Genomic DNA, 21,649 nt, shown 5'->3' with positions numbered 1-21,649 from the left:
GAGCCTGCAGCTGGCGTTGCTTTAGCGAAAGAAGGGTAGTTCGGGGGAGGGTTTTCTTCTCGTACTATTATTCTCCTGTGGCTCCTGAAAGGAGTCCTTTCAAGAAAAGAGTAATAATGTAAGCAAGCCGCCCTCTCCACAGTCAACAGTGAAGGAACATGAAATGTAAGCTGTGATTGACTGTTTTACAAATTACTCATTCACACCCTGAACCCTCTATCACATTCTCCCCTCTATCCTACCTTGCCCTACCCTTACATCTATCCTATCCTATCCTATCCTATCCTATCCAATCCACACAGAATGCATAGGTAGAACACTATTGCTGAATGAGATCTCTTCTAAGTGTAGCACACAGGATTGTTTTTTTTTAAATATGTGGTTCCCCTCTGAATATCTTTGACATACAGACTTGATGGATCGATTATATCGTATTTATTTTCTGCATTTCTACTCCACGCTTTAGTCGGAAAGCCATCCAGCACCGCTTACAGATCAAGAAAAAGAGATAATCCTCAAGCTTACATTCTAAAAAGGCATGACATGACACAAAAGGAACAAGGAGTGTAGCAGGAAAAGGAAAATAGGAATAATGAGGTCCCAGTGCTTATTGTTATAAGGATCTTAGCTTCTCTTTCTTCCACTGCCTGCTGGGTTTGCTGCAGGAGGACCATCAGGAGAGAGATAAAGCCTTATGGTGCTAGGCTAACTACTGGTGGGCCTGCTTCCTTTCTATTATGGTACTGCAGCCCAGTGGAAAAGTTTAAAGGATCAGAGATACACCCAAAAGAGCCATTTTATGAGCTCCTCAGACAGAACTGGGCTCTTGCCAAGCCCAGAGCTGGCTGTGATTTTGCAAGCTCTTACATGCAGCTGCTGGTAGATGTGAGCCATGATCCAGCTCAGTTTGGAATGTTGGGCTGCCTGGTTTTGTTGTCACCACTTTACTCTTGAATCGCAGGTCATCTTTCAAGGAAGCATCACACCCAACACATAGTCATTTGTCTAGAGGGGATGAGACAAATGTGCTCACAGTAACGTTTTCTTTTTCAGGAGGAGAGATTCAGAGATTCTGAGATACTTTTGATAGTATCACAGAAGAACAAAATACATGAAGCATTTCAACGTGATTTATGTGCTATTACTGATCATATAACCCTTCCCCCAACCCCATGCACCTTCTTCAAATTGTACCAAATTATACTCTAGAAGTCCTAAACCATAGATGTCCATTTTATTTATTTATTTATTTATTTATTTTCTTTAACAAAAGGAAACAAAACACAAAGTTACATACATTGTCAAAAAGAATACACAACAAGTGCTTAAAAAATAAGTGAAAAAATACAACATAAAAAAATAAAATATATATATAAAGTATATGTTGTTACAATAGATATGGAATGCGGCCCCCAAACCAATGGAACCATCAGCATTGATGGAGAAGACTTGAAGAAAGTAGAGCAATTCAAGTACCTCGGCTCCCTCATATGCAGTGATGGCGATAGCTTTCCAGATGCCCACGCCCGTGTCAACGCCACCTGGATGAAGTGGCGCCAGGTGACTGGAGTCCTCTGTGATCGTCAGATGCTCCTATGCCTCAAGTCAAAGATCTACAGAATGGTAGTGCACCCAGTCACCCTCTACGGATCAGAGTGCTGGCCAGCAGCAGCAAAGCACGAGCAGGCCCTGCAAGTGATGGAAATGCGAATGCTCCGATGGTGCCTTGGACTAACATGATTAGACCACACCATGAACGATGATGTCCAACAATGACTGGGAGCTGCACCAATCATGGCAAAACTGCAGGAAGGAAGGCTCAGATGGTATGGACACATCATACGTGGCACAGCAGACTCGGTGGCGAGAACAGCCATGTGCCTGGATCCTGGCAGCCGGCGGCCCCATGGTAGACCCAAGAAACGGTGGATGGACCACATTAAGGAGGATGTGGAATGCATGAATGCCACCCCTGAAGATGCCTTGGACCAAGTCAAATGGAGACGGATATGCCGACAAGCAGACCCTGCCATAGCATGGGAATAATGCTAGGAAGAAGAAGATGTTGTTACAATAGATGTGCATTTTTAAGTGTTTTGTAACAAAATCTCAGGCATGCTTGTCTGAAATAAGATGGAATGAATTCAATAAAACTTACTCCCAGGTAAAGTTGGGAGCCCAACTTATCAAAATGGATGGACAAACCAATTTACTTCCTGTTTGCAGTAGTGGGAATGTGTTTATTCATAAATCCATTCCATCCAATTGCTGCATTTTATCTGCAATTTTATTTTATTTCTTAATCTGCATGGAAAAGCTCACTTAGTTATATAGTTAAACTTGTTTTACTTAACTATACCTATCTGAACACACGTTGATATATGGAGGGAGCTGAGAATGTCTTTGCAACAAAGAAATGCAACATTTGATGAACAGCTATGTTCCTACCTGCACATGAATGCTGAAGGTGTGGAAAAGATTAGTTCACATCAAATTCACTGAGAATGAATTCCTCAAGCAACCCTAATTCTTCCAAGAGAATCTTCTTCTCATCACCCATTACAAGCTATGCTTTTGACCACATTAAATATTGTTGGAAGCCATTCTTTCTATTCTAAACATCAGCCCCACTTTGCCTAGTGTTGCTTAGAGATAAATTTCAAAGCACTGCGTGGGTTCTGTTCTCGTGAGTACAGTAATGGCATCATTTTAAAGGACCTGCAATGTGTCATGGAGTTTCTCCTCCATTTTCCACTCTGCCAGGAGATCCCAGGAAACTTGTAGTAACAATCCACATTCTAGGATCAGGGTATTGGAAGGGCCATTTACTACTAAATGAATCTACTTGGCAGAAGTGAGGCCTCTCTGGAGGCTGATCTGTACATGTCTTGTCTGTGGCTGTTAGATAGCTGAGCAGCAAAGGGAAAGCCAGACTGTACATTACAGGGAAGTCTGCCTGTGGCTTCTTTTTTGTAGCTTAAGATACCGGTCAAAAACTGTCCTGTTTCAGTGGGACTTCTGGAACTGAATTTTGGTGGGTCTGTGAATTGATATGAGTTTGGATGGTTTTTATATTCTTTGAAGAGTTGAACAACAACATTTATGTTACTGCTGTTTAATTTGGCATGTGTTGTATTTTGAGTCATATTTTTGTAATGTGCACTTCTGTATTGTACATTTATGGGATTTTACTCTTCGTTAAGTTACCCTGAGTGGAAGAAAGACAAAGGACAGATTTCTTTCCATCTCCTTCTTCAGCATGATTTTTAATGCTCATCTTGAAAGCATACAAACTGCTGCTCCAGTCCACTCAGAAGTCAATTGGGACAAAGTTGCCATTGCAGACACAAAACTTAGAGTAAAGACTTGTCAGACATATTGGGCAGCTAGGATAGGAAAATGAGACAAACTCAGGAGACTCTTTTTCCCATCTTATGGATCCTTCATATCTGTAATTTTAAAAGGAGGAAGGGAGGGAGTCTAAAAACATGTCTCTAGCTTGGCCTTTGGTGTCCTGCTTGCATCCTCCTCTTTTCTCCTAAGCAGTTGTTGCAGAAGTCAGCACATTTCACTTCACCAAAGAAAGGCCTTCCCAGGCATCTCATGATTCCTTAGTGATTGGGACATTTATAGTGGTTTAAACTCTTCTGGGTTAGAGTCCACTTCATTTGAATGTTCCATCTCTGTATCAGTTACCCCAAAGGTTGGTGTGGATATCACTCTCTTGATGGTCAGCCTTACACTGTAACGTTTGCCTATTCTAAAACACTCTCAGACTCATGAGCAGGAATTCAAAGATATCTGATTTATTAAAGAATAGTATGCAGGATCACAAAGAAAGCTGAGAATGATAAAAGCGTGGCCAAATGCAAACTAAAAACCCTTGGTGCAAATGAGATCCCTCCCCCCGTAGAATCTTCCCAAATTCACAATCCCAGGTGCTCCTAACGGCTTCTGATAGTCTGCAGGAAAAGTCCTTGAACAGAGCACATAACCCAAACACATTCCATTGTAATGAACATAGATACAGAGCTTGGTACAAGGTTTCACAGCAGCTCCCTCCCAAACAGAAACGTGCGTCAGCACCATGGCATGTGAAACGTTACGATGTATAAACTACATTGAAACAGTGAACATGACATACTGCCCCCCAAAAGAAAGAAAACACTAAGCAGCAGGCTTCAAAGGGTAAGCCAAGTGGAAACAGCAAATTAAATCAGGAGCATTAACGTGGCGAGCAGACACCCATTCAGGATGAGGAAAATGTTTCCATTGGACCAGATACTGGAGGGTGCCCCGAAGCTTGCAAGAATCAACGACCTCCTTGACCTCAAAGTGCTGTTGACCATCAATCATGATCGGAGCAGGAGGAGGAGGTTGGGGATGCCAGCGGGAGGTGTGGTGGATAGGCTGGAGCAAGCTGCAATGGAAAACAGGGTGCAAGCGTTTCAAATTGTGAGGCAGGTCCAATTTAACAGTAACTGGATTGATAAGACCAACAATAGGGAAAGGACCAATAAACCTGGGAGCAAGCTTTTTAGAGGGTTGTGGTGACTTGATAAATTTGGTAGATAGATACACCTGATCCCCAATCTTGAAGTCGTGTTGCAAGTTACGATGCTTATCGGCTTCAAACTTGTAAGCAGCCTGGGCATCAGCCAAAGCCTGTTGAATCACCGGCCAGGAATCAGCCAGCTTAACAGCCCAGTCAGAGGCAGAACATGTTTGGGAAGGGGGTTGTGGCAGTTCAGCGATGGGAACAAAGTCGTGACCAGAAACCACACGAAAAGGGGTTTGCCTGGTACTTTGATGGACAGCATTGTTGTAAGCCACTTCAGCAAAAGGCAGTAACTCCGCCCAATCGTCCTGATGGTAGTTAATGTATGCTCTAAGAAACTGTTCAAGGGTGGAGTTTAAAATCTCAGTAGATCCATCAGTCTCAGGATGGGATGAGGTGGACAGTGCCTGTTTGGTGCCAATCAATTTTAAAAATGATTTCCAAAACTGGGAAGTAAACTGTGTCCCGTGGTTGCTGACCAAACGGGAGGGGCTACCGTGGAGACGGTAGATGTGGATGAGAAATAGGCACGCCAATTGCGGGGCAGACGGGATGGATGCACATGGAATGAAATGGGCCTGTTTGGAAAAAAAATCTTTTACAACCCAAATGACAGTTTTCTTCTGCCTGGGAGGAAGATCCACAATAAAATCCACAGAAATCTCGTCCCAGGGACGGGATGGGCTGGCCACAGGCTGCAGAAGCCCCTGTGGTTTCCCCCCTTACGTTTTGACATTGCACAAACAGGACAGGAAGACACATAGTCTTTTACATCGTGTCTCAAGGTAGACCACCAGAATTGACGATGAACCAAATGCAATGTTTTAACAAAACCAAAATGCCCAGCAAGTTTATCATCATGGGAACACTATAAAATGTCAGGACTTAAAGTTTTGGGTACATAAAGGTGGTGTTCCACCCATGCCAGCCCGTTTTCAAAAGAAACAGTGTCTTTATTAGCTAGTAACCAAGTGTCAGATTTCAGCGCCTGGAGAAAGTCTTTCTGTAACTGGCAAGGAACTTGCACTTTCTGCTTCCCAGACTGGGCTGGGGGCGGGGTTGCCTGTGCACAGGTCTGGCTCCAAGTGACAGCAACTAAGCCCAGTGGTGGTTCAGTGAGAACAGTCCCAACCACATCTGCCACATGGTCAAGGTCCTGAGGTAAACGTGACAAAGCATCAGCCAGAAAGTTTTTCTTTCCTGGAATAAATTTTAACTGGAAGTTAAAGGGACTGAAAAATTGAGCCCAGCGAATTTGTTTAGGACTGATACTCCGGGGGGGTGGGGGGGGGGTGCAGAGGGCTTCCAAATTCCTGTGATTGGTCCAAACCTCGAATGGGCATTTAGCGCCTTCCAGGAGGTGACTCCAGGCCTCCAAAGTGGCTTTTACAGCAAAAGCCTCCTTTTCCCAAACATGCCACTGGCATTCGGTTTCAGAAAATTTTCTGGACAGATAAGCACAGGGTTTTAAGTGATTTTCAGAATCTCTCTGTAACAATATAGCCCCAACTGAGGAGTCAGAAGCATCAACTTGGACCACAAAGGGGCGTTCAGGATCGGGGTGCTGTAGAATAGGCTCAGCAGTGAAGAGGGTTTTCAACTTCTCAAATGCTGCCTGGCATTCAGGTGTCCAATTCAGCACTGCCCCAGGGTTTTTTACTTTGCATGTCTCCCCCAAGTATGGAGTAAATCAGTGAGGGGCAAAGCAATCTCAGCAAACCCCTGGATAAATTGGTGATAGTAATTACTGAACCTGAGGAAACTTTGCAATTGCCTCCTGGTGCGGGGAGGTTCCCAACTTAAAATCGCCTGAATTTTTTGCAGGGTCCATTTCAATGCCCTTGTCAGACACCCTATAGCCCAGATAGTCAAGTTGGGTTTTGTGAAACTCATATTTGGAAAGTTTGGCATAGAGTTTGGCATCTCTAAGCTTGCTTAACACCTGTTTGAGGAGGCGTTCGTGTTCCTCCTCGGTTTCAGTGTAAATGAGAACATCATCTAAATAAACCAGGACCCCTTTAAACAAATGATCATGTAATACTTCATTAATCAATTGCATGAAGACTCCGGGCACCCCTGCCAACCCAAAAGGGAGGACTTTGTACTGAAATGAACCCAGTGGGCAATTAAAAGCAGTTCTCCACTCATCTCCAGCTCATATGCGGATGCGGAAATAGGCTTCACAAAGATCGAGCTTGGAGAAAATCTTGCCCTTAGACAAGTGAGCTAACATGTCCTTCATGAGCAGAAGAGGGTACTTGTTGCAAATTGAGATGGAATTTAACCCCTGATAGTCCATACAGAGTCGAAGCGTGCCATCTTTCTTTTCCCGGAATAGCACAGGGGCCCCAACTGGGGAATTTGCAGGTTCAATAAACCCCCTTGACAGATTTTTGCAATAAAGTCCCGTAATGCCTCAAGCTCCTTCTGAGTCATTGGATAAATTTTTGGCTTGGGCAATTGAGCATTGGGAACCAACTCTATTGCACAGTCAGTTTTCCGATGGCGGGGGGTGGGGTAGCTGATCTGCTTCCATTTCCCCAAAAATGTCTGCAAAGTCTTGGTATCGATCAGGCAAGCCTTCTAAATGTGCCAAGCTAGGGCGCGGTGTGGCAATTGCAGCCCTTCCAACCCCCGCACGTGAAGCTCTCTCTGCTGTAGGAGCTTGGTAAAACCCATCTTTAAAAGTCACAGTTCTGTGTTTCCAGTTTATATATGGTCTTCGATAGGTCAACCAGGGGATCCCCAGAATTACCAAGGGATTGCCAACAGGTGCTACTACGAATTTTAAAGTCTCACGGTGGCTGTCCATTTGCATTGCGACAGTTCCAGTGAAATGGGTTGCCAGCCCCCCCACCCTACCATTGAACCATCCAACTGTGTGAAGATCAAAGGCTGCTGGAGGGGGAAGCTAGGCAGGTCCAAAGCAGCAACCAGATCAGGGTGAATTAGACACCTGGAACACCCAGAGTCAACTAAAGCCCAGACTTCTGTAGTCTTTGTGTGGGAGCCCAATTTCACTTTTACTGCTAAAGTGGGACAGTCAGCACTCACCATAGCATCCTCGTGCCCATCCTCCTCCACCTGCCCGCGGGTGCTCTTCATGGCAGGTGGCTGGCATTTCCTGCCAGCTCCTCAGAGTCATCTTCAGCCTATCCCGGGAAGTAGAATACTTCCTCAGCGTCAGCTGCGCCCTTGGCTGCTATCATCCACCATGAGGGGGGGGGGGCAATTTGGCTGGCAGCTTGCCCGCTCAATCTCCAGCCTTGGCTTTTGGGCAATCAGCTGCTCGATGTCCTTCCTTTCCACATCGGAGACACTGATCCCTCGCATAGCGCCAATCTCTCTCCTCTTCCCAGGCTCTATAGCCTGGCCAGGCAGCAGTTGCAGCACTTCAGGGTCCCCTCATGGTGGCTGGTGGTTTTTCAGGTTGTCTGATTTGCATGAAGGTATGCTGGGCATGCTCAGCGTTGCCAGCCAGACAGATCCATTCGTACAATGACTCTGGGTCGTCTCTACACAATGCCCACCGTAGGACATCCTGCTTGAGTCCCTCTTTAAACCGTTCTATTAAGGTTGACTGAGACCAGTCGGGGATTTTCCCAGCTAAAGCCTTAAACTCCAGGGCGTAATCAGCTACAGACAGCTGGCCCTGGGTAAGATCCTTCAGTGCCTTCTTAGCTCTTGCCTTGGCCAGAGGATCCTCAAAATGCAGCTTGAATGCCCCCATGAAGTCCTCGAAATACTCAAGTTCAGGAGAGTCAGCCTCACTTAATTGAACATACCAGTCAGCCGCTCGGCCCTTCAACTTGGTGGCAATGGCAGTTATCTTAGCCTCTTCGGAAGGGAAGTATGCTCCAAACTGCCTCAGGTAACTTTTAGCATTGGTTAGAAAGAAAGATAACTTGGTTGGATCCCCATCAAACTTGACAGAAAAGTCTCTCACCCCCACTCCTGTTGGAGTGGAATCAGCGGCTGCTTGAGTGGTTGGGCCCCAGGTTACAGTAGTTCTCCCTCTTCAGGGTGGGGACACTGGCGGTCGAGCTCTGCAGGGTGGAGATTCATCCCGAAGCCATCTCCGGCCCTGCTCTGCTGGCGGTCCAGGTGGGAGGATGGGGGATGGTTGCGTGAAGCTGGGATCTCCTTTGCGCCTCCCCTGCCCCCACAATGATAGAGACAGGTTTCTTAACATGTACTCCATTGATTCTATTTTGGCCTCCACCACTCTTAGCCTTTCAGGGGTTTGAGATTACTTCCTCCCTCGTGTATTAGGCTGTCTCTCTGTTGATACCATGGTAGATTCTACGTCTGGGGTCAGCAGGAACCAATACTTCCAGGATGCCTGGGACATCCCTGGCTGGGGTTCTCCCATTTCATCCCAGGTGATCAACTCTGCGGGTGATTCTCTGGGTGCCAGTTGCTCTGGTTCTCCCCCATCGTCAGATTCCTCCACCTCAGGGCTGGAACTCGAATCCTGCCAGAAATCTGAAGGTTCTGGGGTGAGGCTCAGTTCTCCGCTCTTGACCGTCGACTCAGGCATCAAGCTAGCTAGCTCCTCAAGTGCCCCGGTCGTGAGCTTGGACTTGGCCATCGTTAACTATTTTCCCTCACAAGCAACTAATCTTGGTAGGAGCTAACGGTACAACTTTGGTGATTCTCAGCCTTATGTAATGATTGCCTATTCTAAAACACTCTCAGACTCATGAGCAGGAATTCAAAGATATCTGATTTATTAAAGAATAGTATGCAGGATCACAGAGAAAACTGAGAATGATAAAAGCGCACCAAATGCAAACTAAAAACCCTTGGTGCAAATGAGATCCCTCCCCCCATAGAATCTTCCCAGGCTCACAATCCCAGGTGCTCCTAATGGCTTCTGATGGTCCGCGGGAAAAGTCCTTGAGCAGAGCGCATAACCCAAACACATTCCATTGAAATGAACACAGATACAGAGCTTGGCACAAGGTTTCACAGCAGCTGACCCTCCCAAACAGAAACGCGCATCAGCGCCATGGCATGTGAAACGTTACGATGTACAGTGCACCTTGAAACAGTGAACATGACATACACATCATCAATAGTCTGCTGTGTCCCAGTTTTTTCTTGTTCTCTACTGTAGGAATCACAGCAAAATGCTTCAGAAAGATCAATTGTCATATCCTGGAAATTAGCATGAGAAGAAATTCTTCATTCCATCTTTGGAAAGCATTCCTCATGTATCTTTTGGGATTTTAACAATTTTGCTACTGTTGATTTTATCAAACATTTTCAAAAGAATGCATAGCTCCTGAAATGATGCACTTTAACTCTTTTTTTTCTGTCATAAAAAGATATTTTGGTGTTGTGCTTGCTTTTTAATTTTTTTTTACTCCAAGATTAGGTGAATTTATTTTTAGTTCATATCAACATCTCATTCCTTCTTCAAACATTGTTACTTGGTACTTCAGACAGACAGTGTTCCAGTCTTGGATGTGTGTGTATATATGTGTATTTATTAACATGGACAGCTATTATATCCATAGGGCTGAAATCAGATTTCGCGCATAGTTAATGTATGGTTAGCTTTCCATTGTTACACCTGTGCAAACATGGGTGTAGGTAACTGAAAGCATGAATGGATTTAGCTTTCCCATAAATTTAGGAGTGGTTTTTGATTCCTAAGCAAATTGAAGCTAGAGTACAGTATAGCCTATTAAAGTCAGTGAAATGTTTTGCCATTGATTCTAGAGAAAGGAACATGAATCACACTCCATACAATATCTAGCAAATTAATACATAAATGAAACAACATTCCAACACATAATAATAAAGGATGCATTAAAAAAAAAACGCTTGTGGGTATCTGGAATAATTTTGTGAATCCTGACATTTCATTTGTGGATGGCTGAAATCGAATGGAGAGGAAACATCTTCCCTGAAGTTTGACTTATCATTTTGATATATTTTATAATCATGTGCAATTGTCCCCCAGTCCTTAAGAATGTCAAGGAAATATCATCTCAGAATAAGTTTACTCTATAGGCTGCCATTCATGATATTCCACAGTTCTTACACTATTCTCCTGAAAGCCTTCTCAGAAGTCCTTTACCTGAAAGGCCAATGCTGAAATGTGATTTTCAACATGAAAATGTTGTCCCCAACAGCTTTTTGTGGCATCACAGGCCCAGAAAATTATGCCACTAAATTCCTGGGGCAAACTACTAAAAAAAAAAAGGGGTGGGTGGGTTGCTATTTCCCAAAATTTGTGGAGACATTAAAAAAGTATGTAATCCTTCTTGGCTAAACATACTTCAAAAAATCAATTCATAAAAGATTACATGTCAAAATTCCGTTTCACCAATGGCATCATTTCAGTGGCTTCTCAAATCTTTTCTTTTTTTCTTTAAAAAAACACCTTGTGGCCCTGACTGCCAAAAGATTATATGCTCCTGCACCTAGTAGGAAAGAATGTCAGTATTAAATATCCTACACAGTTGTTCAACAGATAGCATTAAACAGTAATGTAAAAAAAATAAATAAACCAATTGGCACACTCCAGGTACTTAGGAATGAGTTCAAACGAGCAGTACAAAATATGTATGGGCTGATTTATGCATCCCAAACTTGTGTAGGTATGCATAGTAAATGTCAGTAAAGGAACAAATGACAAATAAGGCTTTGTCTATCTTCCTAGAGAGAGTTTGAGTTGTTTTCTTTTTCCATTTATTTAAAATTTGGCAAAGTGTCCAGCACAACCGTATAGTCATAACTGTCATACACTATGTACCATAAGCAATAAAACAGCATCAGTATGGAATGGCTGAAACAGGAGCTGACAATATTAACCAGTTGAGATGCCCAGACAAACACATACACTCTTGATCTGGCCTAACAAATATTGCAGTTTTGGCACCTGTTGAACTTCTGTTGGGAGGGAGTTTTGCATTGTATTTTCCTTTTTCAGTTAAGAATTTAAAGTGGAAGACATTGTTGACTGTGTGCTTATTGTAGTTTTCAGGAAGCAAAACTCCCCACACTATTTGTTATGGTCTACTCCTTATATGTTCTTATTATGCTTGTGGATTTTCTTTCTTTTCTATCACAAGATATAAGTCCATGCTGAAGCATATTTATTTGTTTGTTTGTTTGTTTGTTTATCTAATTTGTCCCCGCCCATCTCCTCCCATCAGGGGACTCTGGGCGGTTTACAACAATCATTTGCTCTGCTGTTTCCAATAAGACCTGATGTATAACATGTGGCTTGGCCCTGATACTAAACTTCAGTTTGCTGGAGTGAGTTGAGAGTGGGCTATGCAGGTAAGCAACTGGGCAATGTGAACTGAAACACATACCCTCCCAGATTCATGGATCTCTGGTTTTTGCATGGTCATTCTCTACTTTGGAAGGCATACAAAACTATATGTACAGTATTAGGAGAATATAACCCTGTCAAACTTTGTATATGAGTGAAAATAGCATACAAAAAACAGAGGAGGAGTATGCATCCATTAGACAAAACTGGATAAAATATACTGTACATTAGGAGAAATGCACATATAAAAATTGAGCTTTTTGTGCAAAGTTTATGGGGAAAACAATTGACATGAAATAAAATGAAATGAAGACAGAAAAAGTCAGAGATACCAACATCAGCTTCATCAGTTTCTAATCCTGATAAATATTTCATTCTCCTAAAGGTTGAACTCTGGCTACTGAGAAATATGTGATAATCGGCCTGAAGCATACCACCTGGATTGTAGGATTCTGTTATTAAATGGAATGTATGCCTAAAAATAAAAGGCAAGCAAAACTCATTTACTGGGCAATACAGGCATAGAAATGACATCACTGGAAGCCGATCAGAAAGCACACTTTCTCTCCAGAATTCTATAGCCATTGAAGTCATCATTTTCTGAAAAGTATTTGATACCAGAGCTGTGTTCTCCCAGATGTGATTTCACCCATGACCCTACTTGGTTCTGGTAGAAACAGCTTACTCAGATCTACTTGTTTCAGAAATGTAAATCATAAAAAAAATCCAAACAAGCAAAAACAGAGATGAAAAGAAAAATCAAAGCCTACTCTCGCCCTCCCTGTTACTAAAGTTCTTATTCCTAGTAACAGAATATCAGTTTTAACACTTGAAATCTCAAAAGGCAGGCTTTCCCCTCCTCAGTGAGAATATGGATGTGAAATTTTGCTTTATTGGCTCAAAACCAACTCCTTAAAACCAAGAGGATTTATTCTTGAAAAACTAGTGTTTCTCTTCACCCACCATGAGAACAATTATTTTAAACAGCTCTAGAGAGTAAGAGCATTCTGGGAGTGCTAGCAAGAAAGATGGTAATGATATCACACTGGTTACATCACATTCCTGGATTATAATGTCATTGGTGTGGCTCTATTTGCTCTACTGCTTAGACACCAAGTAGGATGCTAGAAATTGAAATGTCTTCTTCCTTGCATTCGGCTGTTTTCCCGAACTTGCTCAAGTCTTTTCGTTAACAGATGAGATATGGCTGGTCAGCTGTTTTGCCTTTTCTAAGCTTTCGGTATGTCAGCAATGATAAGCAATACAGGGCCAGCCCAGCAGACATTTTTAACAGCCATGGCAGAAGGCCTCTAACACATGCAGGTGACCTTTTCTATGATTCTTGCCTGAGAAATGAGAATTGAAATCCAGAGGTGAACCTCCATTTGTTGAAAGCACTGCACCAGCTACAGTCTCCTTTCATAAAATATCTTGTACTGGCTTAATCAGTACCATTGCCAACACTTTCCCTTTCAGTCAGTGGGACTGAGGATCCTGCCTTCTAATGGTTGTGGGCTTCAGAAACAAACCTGCATTTTTCTGTCTTACCACTTTCCACTGAGAGAAAGGATAGCTGTTCTGCTCTGCAAAACATATTTGAAGACTAATGTTTTAAAAGAGTATATCATATTTTGCGAACAATTCTATATTTATCCAATGTTTTGTTCTACATATCGAATATAGTGGGTTCACATATTTTGGCTATTGCCCTTCATGGACTTACTTTAGAGCAAGCACTACTGAATACAGTGGAGCTTATTTCTGAACTTACATGCCCAATCTGCTGCCTTATAAAATATGGAAGGGTGGGTTACTCCATTTTCTACAGCATCTAAAAGATGAAGAGACATTAATGTGAATAGTATTGATTTGAATCAATTGATCATTGGAGGAGTATAGAGGATGGAATCATCAGTATTGTCAAAGGCTGATTATATTGAGAGAATCCTCTGTTGATAAGAGGCAGCAGGAATTGTATTTTTAATGCAACTTTCGCAGATTCCCAGTTATGATAAAATAGTATGATGAAGTAACAAAACTGCAGCTTTTCCTTCCATTTAAGCATTTAACTGCTTTGTCTTTCAAATGACCCAGGAATCAGCCAGTCTGAAAAAAGGGATAACTGGATTAACCAAGAAGTGATGATGTCATGCCATGGCTTCTCATTGGATTTGAGGCACAAATGAACTGGGCTTCATCAGGGCTTTGCATTTCACTCTAATAAAGATGTAATGCATGCAATTTTAACCCCATGGAAGTTTATTCCGAAGTAAGTTTGTACCTTCGAGTCAGTGTTGACTCCTGGAGACAGCCTGGACAAGTCCCTGCAGTGTTCTTGGCAAGATTTTCAGAAGTGGTTTGCCATTGGCTGCTTCCTGGGGCTGAGAGAGAGAGAGACAGGCCCAAGGTCACCCAGCAGGCTTTGTGCCTAAGGCGGGACTAGAACTCCCGGTCTCCGGGTTTCTAGTCGGTCTTACCCCTTTGCAAGTGTGTATCAAGTGAATTTTTAACATGCATCCAGTACAAACTTACTTAGGAGTGACTCCCACCAAACTGAAGGGATTTCTTCTGCATGCAGTAAATCTGCTTAGAATTTGTATATTGCATTTGCTAATATCTGTTTCTGACACCTGCCTTTTTCAAATGCATATTTTTGTAAAACAATTTCTCTTGTAAATAAGGATTAATCTTCTAAGTCACTGAGAGATGTTACTGATTCGGTGATGTATAAAACTGATAGATAAATAAATAAACAGAAATGATGGGGAAATCTTTAAAACACCCCGAATACTAGGTCTGCATAGAAACCACAAAGAAACCAGAGAAGTTCTTGGAATTGGGGGGGGGGAGGTATTGGGTGGGTTTGATTTGGTTTGGTTTTTGGTCTAGCTGCTGGTATTATTTCTCTGTGTGACTTTTAAAATACAGAAGGATGCTGAACATTGGAAGCAGTCTGACAGAGCAATCTTTTTCTCAGAGCAAACGGCTCACTGAGAAATAAGCCCCATCAAGTTGCTTGTCTGTCTTAACGGTGCTATTATAAGAAGGGGAAAAAAATGTTGGGGCTCGGAATGGGTTAAAAATCTTTCAGTTCATTTCTAAATAGCATCTTCATTCAGTTTAGATTAATATAAAACATTTACTTTTCTTTCTTTTCTTTGGATGTGTGTGTGTGTGTGTGTGTGGGAGGCATACAATTTGAAATGTCATCACATTGTCGAAGACATTTCAAAATGCTTCTGGCACTTTATTTATTTATTTGTTTGCCACATTTATAGGCTGCCCACTCAGAGTGACTTGGATGGCATGCAGATTAAAAACATAAAAACTCAAGTAACAATCAAAAGTATAAAAAAGAAGAAGAAAAGGATGGTTGAACAAGGAAGCAGCAACACCACCACCACAAAACCAGCATACAAGAAGCCCACACCATGTCTTAACCTGACACCCGGGGAAAAAGCTAGGTCTTTAAGGCTGATCTAAAAGAAAGCAGGATTGGGGCTGTTCAGATCTCCCAGAGATGCTGCTCCAGAGGGCAAGTACTGTGACAGAGGAGACACATCTCCTGAGTCCCATCAGAAGGCATTGCTTGAAAGATGGGACCCAAAGCATGCTCATTGTATCAGATCATACAGGAACAGCAGACACCACAGGAAAAAGATGTCCATCAAATAACAAGGCACTATGCCATGAAGGGCTTTATAGATGGCAACAAACACTTTGAATGATACATGCATTTATCATATTTGCTGCAGGTGGTATCCTGAAAGTAGGAAGGTATGATTTGCAATATTTGAAAGTAAATGAAAAATGATTATATCTGTATCTATGCTCCTTCATGGTTTGATCTTATGGATATTGATTCAGAAAAAAGTTCTGTTACATTCAGTGGTGCTTACTCCCAATAAGTGATAATAATGATGGTGATGGTGATGATGGTGATGATGATAAGACAATACCTGTAGTATTGTTGCCTAATACAGTTGGAGGTGCCAAGCCTTCTACTAGTATAGAATCTGGGAAGTGAGAAGGCTATATTCTATAAAGAAGGTTAGGTATTGCTTACACCCTCTTTCATACACACACACACAAACACATACACACACACAAATACCCCCCCCCCATCAATCAATCAAGCAATCAATCCAGTATTTCAGAGCCAGTGGTAGAAGAATTAAGGTATTCAGTTGGGACTGAGGAGGCCAAATGTAAGTCCTCATCTGAATCTGAAGTTCACTCTGTATAACGTTGTACCTGGATACTGATACCCTGGAGAAGATGCTGATGCTAGGGAGAGTGGAAGGCAAAAGGAAGAGGGGCCGACCAAGGGCAAGGTGGATGGTTGATATTCTAGAGGTGACGGACTCGTCCCTGGGGGAGCTGGGGGTGTTGACGACCAACAGGAAGCTCTGGCGTGGGCTGGCCCATGAAGTCACGAAGAGTCAGAAGCAACTAAACGAATAAACAGCAACTTTGTATGTGCTGCTGTATCTCAGCCCGACCTACTACATAGGATTGTTGTTCTCAGAATAAAATGAGAGGAGACCCACACAGGAACTGCCTTTTATGTCCAAAGCAAAAGCAGGATACTAATTAATTACTCACAAAGAAAAACTACTGTATTGTACATTTGAATTAAATGTAGTTGAGAAATGTGGGATGATTAAAAATATTAAAGCTATTTTGCTCTCCTCCCAGAAAATCTTAAAAATGAACACTATTTTATAATAACAATCACAGCCAAGCAGAGAATGAACTATCTGTGTGATAGATTGGACAGATATCAGCATTTTCCTTTGCTTGGTTGAATCAGGCTCAAGTCAGAAGAAGAAGATATGCAGAGGCCACCAGAAATAGACATATCTCACAAGTGGTTTCATTCATTTGCTAATATGTCTATCAAAACTGTTAAAGATTTTCCCCAGTAGATGAGCAGCTGAAATTAGATCCCCACCCAGAACGAGGGATTCTGATGGTCACAAAGCTTTGAAAAGTGGTTTTGCTACAGTAAATGAAAATTAGGGTCATGGGGTATACTTCATAAGAGCAGCCAGCATTTCAGCAGAGAGCAAGTGAAGCCATTTGTATGATGGCTCATATATTTTGACCGTGTGACAGCAAAGAGCCCTGTAGGCAAAATTCTTTCATCCACTTTCAGCATTGTTAGCCTGAGATGAGGAGGAGGATTTCAAAAGGCAGGGAGAAATTTATTTGTATTGTTGCAGAATGCAGCTTCCAATCACCAGTCACTGCAGGAAAATAACATGCCATTTCTTCCTTGCTTTCAATGTGCAAATGCACCACATATGATCTATATCATAGTAGTCTGCACATTGAATGAATAATCAAGTATCATACAATGACAATGGAGAATTGCGAACTAGAAAGGCCAAGACAAAGTGGTGCAGAAATACTGACTGGCTAATCTGTGGCTGGGAACATTGTTCAAACTCTAGAGACAGACCAGTCTGTAGTGCCAGGTCTCATATTAAATTAATTGCAAACGTTTTGCCAAAACCACAACCACTTTGTGGTGCAAAAAAAAAAAAAATTCATAGCAATGGTGGTTTAGACCACCTATTGTGCTCCAGACCACCCTCCCCTGTTTAACCCCCTCTGCATCTGGGAAGACCTTTTGCCACCTCTAGAAGTTCCACACGTTAATGTACAAAGGCATCTTTCACCATCCCTTCCCAGCTCCCAGTAACAAGCTGGGCAAAGGGAGAATGATAAAGTCATTGGATATCTATTGAGCCACACATATTTTATTTATATACAGCCAGTCAGTATGGGTTCATAGTGGTGTACAATAAAAAACAAAATAATCATAATGGAAGAATTGAAGAAACTTACATTTAAAACCCTAACAACCTCTCATAAATTAATATACCCAGAAATCATAGTAATAAGCGGTACACAGATGACAGAGCTTAAATAAATGATCATCTGAATGGCATAATTTTTAAGGTTTTTCTAAAGGTCAGAAAGGAGGTGCCTACTGGATTTCTAGTGGGAAGCGGCTCTACAGGGTAGGCACCACTAATGAGAAACAAACTGTTCTTGCTCTCCTCTGTACCTGACATGGGGGAGGAGACTTCAGCGACCCAAATTGGGGTGCCCATGGTAGACAGGTGGGGTCTACTTGATGGAGATGGTCTTGCAAGTACCCAGGTGCCAAGCCATGCAAGGCTTTCAAAGCCAAAACGAGCATTTTTAATTGGGTCCATAAGCCTATCATGCCTTCTCTGACATGGCACCTGCTCTCTGGAATGGCATCCCTCCAGGGGTATGTGTTGCCCTGACTCTAATCTCCTTTCATTGAGCCTTGAAGACCTGGCTCTTTCCCCAGATCTTGGAATGAGGAATTGTTTTTAGATGACTTTTTATTATTAGGCCTGATTTCTTTTTGGTTTCTGTCATTTTGATCCTGTCTTGATATTTTACTGGATTTATTGTATTGTCTGCTTTTCTTGTAAGCAGCCCAGAATTGGTTGCATTGGGTGGCTCCGTGAAACTTGATTTAATAAATCGACAATGAATTAATAGCCAATGCAGAGTCTGCAGCACCAGTGTTAAATCTGAATGGTGGCTCTCGCCCACCAGCAAGCAGCCAACAAAAACCTAGCATATGGCACAAACAATCAGATCTTTGAGATGATCTAAACACAAAGCAAAGGAAAGTGATGCTCTGCTGTTCTGGGAATGTGACATATTAGAATGGAAATGGAGACAAGGTCTGCATAATTAAATTTCTTCTCACGTAAAAAAGGGACGCGGTGGCGCTGCGGGTTAAACCGCTGAGCTGTCGATCGGAAGGTCGGCGGTTCGAAACCGCGCGGCGGGGTGAGCTCCCGTTGCTCGTCCCAGCTCCTGCTCACCTAGCAGTTCGAAAACATGCAAATGTGAGTAGATCAATAGGTACCGCTTCGGCGGGAAGGTAACGGCGTCCCGAGTCGTCATGCTGGCCACATGACCCGGAAGTGTCTATGACAACGCCGGCTCCAAGGCTTAGAAACGGAGATGAGCACCGCCCCCTAGAGTCGGATTCGACTGGACTTTACGTCAAGGGAAACCTTTACCTTTACCTCACGTAAAAAATTCTAAGCATACACATGCTGTGGATGAACAAATTTCTTGAGGATGAGCCTTAACTGCTGGTCTCTGCATTTCACAGTCCCAATCTTATCTCTGTCTCTGAATCTGGGAGAAACTTTATTAACTCTTTGTTTGTAGGAGTAGCTAGAGTCAACCTTCTCTAGAATGTAGACTTTTTCCAGAACTCCATCTGGTTGCTCTTGTGAGGAGATACATATTTTGGGTCTAGCCCACATACATGTAAAGACATAAACTGAACTTTAAAGGTTGTGTGCAGATTCTGCCTATTGCCACTGTCACAGCAGTGATGCTTCAGTCATAGCGTGGGGAGGGGAAACTATCTCTATTGAGTTTGTATTGGTTGTGCTTATTGTAGACAAATAAATGAAGTGACAGTCTTTACCATGAGATGTTATTATGATGCTGGTCTGATCTGTGTTGACTAGCACATCAGAGCTCTCTGTATCTAGACCTCTCTGCCTAACACACTAACTTTTCAGCTGTGGGTGCATCTAAATCAAAGGACCGTTCTTAATTTCTTAACAGATGGCTCAGGTCCACTTGAAAATTACATGGAACTATCTGGAAATCCTTCAGATTTTCAGAAGTTATGCCAAGTAAATGAAAAAGCACCAGGTACATGCTGAAATGCTTGCTCTTCTTCATCCCATGACAGGCTCCTGTCAATTATGCAGAAATAAGCTAACATGATTTGGCCCAAATCTTTTCCCATGCAAGACAAAATTTCTTCTGTCATTGTTCTTGCTGCAGAGTAAGGCCAAACCAGTGGAATACCACTTTCCATTATCCATAACCTGAACAAAGAGACCCACCTTCATCAGCTATCAAATGCCAAGCAGTCTGCATTCATGGACTTCAATTTAAAAATAAACAAATGCAAAACAGACCAATGACTTAACTGTTGTGCACACAAGCTCTTGCCACGGTCAGTCCAGATCTCATTTGTACAGAAACAAGAGATTACTATCAAGGGAACAGAACTGGACCAAATATGTTTCAGGGCTTCTCTTATGGAACTAGGGCAGCTTACGTAGTTAGATTGCTCATAGGAGAGCTGGAGTGAACTCAATGAGGTAAGGGTAGTACCTGCCTCCTTATCCTGTTAAGTACCTGGAGGGGAAATGTTGCATGCCTTACCTCACTGGTTATCATTATTATGTCATCCAGATCAATCATCTGCAGCTCAATGCATTATAAATGCAGCTTTGATCATTCGTTACACTTTGTTAGTATTTATCAGTCCCAGGACTGCTTTAATCTGAAACAGCAAAGCAAGAAAGCCTAGTCACCAAGCGCAGTCTCTTAATTTTAAATATACATATTTTTTTCACACACACACACACACACACACACCTACAGTACATACATACACACACATCTAAACAATGGAGAACTATTCAGTCCAAGCTGCCCAAAGAAAACATTGCAAAAATCATGGCAAGAGTGAAACTTTAATGAATGACAGGCAAATGGTTATCTGCCATTCCTTCAGGAGATAAGACGGCTCCTTCAGAACCAAGGGGGCTCTCTCAGCAACAATCTCCTGAAAGAATTCAAGCCGTATGGAGCATTAAAGCAGGTTCACATAATGAAAGATGACTGTGATTCACTTTGCTACATGAATGTCAGTTGTTCTGGAGTGGGATCATTCTTATCACAGAAAGACAAAACGTGGTGCTGAAAGCAAATTGTCTGAGTGAATAGCTGATCCCTTCTTACATAAATAACTGCAGCTGAGACATGCAGGAATATAAGTTTAAGTACAATTTAAATTCACAGTCCATTTGCAATCAGCTCCTCTTTTCCTCCTGCTTATGAAAATCAGGTCATCTCAGCAGAGTTGGGGGAACCAGCTGTTTGCACCTTCAGTTCAGCTCACATTTGGTACATTAAAAGCAACAAGTGAAAGATTGGGCTATAGCTCAATGGGAGATTCAATGCTTTTGAATGCTGATTTCAACAAAAATTACTTTTATATATATGACAGGTCAAACTGTCATGTAAAAGGGAATCACTTGCTTTGAATTAGTGCACTGAAAGAATAAGAAACGAATATTAGCTCCTAGTTCCCATCAAGAATATGAGTCTCCCTTTAAGTCTCTGAATAGAAAGAAACGTCTTATCATCTCTCTTTCTTAAACAGAATGGCTGAAAACCTATGTATTCTTCAGAATGTCAGAGTGACACTCCACATGGGTAAATAGTTTGTACATATGCCAGTGTGAAGGTATAAGCAGGCATGATAGGCTCTAGTGCACTAGTTCATTTGGGTCAGTTGGTCTTTTACTGCTGCTCCTGCTGCTGCTGCTGCTGCTGCTGCTCATGGACAAATAAGAATGAGAAAGACCTGCACCAAGCCCAAGTAGGAAGTTGCACCAGCTTTGTGGACACTTCTCCATGGGGCTTTGGCATGCTTGGTGCCATACCCCATCCCAGGTGTTATTTATTTGTTTATTTGTTTATTTATTAGATTTCTATAGTTGCCCTTCTCAGCAAGTGACTCAGAGTGGCTTATTTATTTATTTATTTATTAAATCTTTATCACCACCCATCTCCTCCCAAAGGACGGACTCTGGGCAGTTTACAAAAAAAAAAAAAAGTTAAAATTCGATACAATTATAAAAACAATAAATATAAATATAAATAAACAATAAAAATATAAAATATAAAATATAAAATATGAT

General features: G+C 42.2%; 1 pseudogene; it reads left to right on the top strand.

Annotated features, from left to right (window-relative positions):
- Nucleotides 1–1,398: 1,398 nt before the first annotated feature.
- LOC134495526 (uncharacterized) lies at nucleotides 1,399–2,046 on the top strand (annotated as a pseudogene).
- Nucleotides 2,047–21,649: the final 19,603 nt, after the last annotated feature.

Source organism: Candoia aspera, chromosome 1 (assembly GCF_035149785.1).
Source record: "Candoia aspera isolate rCanAsp1 chromosome 1, rCanAsp1.hap2, whole genome shotgun sequence".
NCBI classification, from domain to species: domain Eukaryota; kingdom Metazoa; phylum Chordata; class Lepidosauria; order Squamata; family Boidae; genus Candoia; species Candoia aspera.
This window is presented reverse-complemented; position numbering and strand designations above follow the sequence as displayed.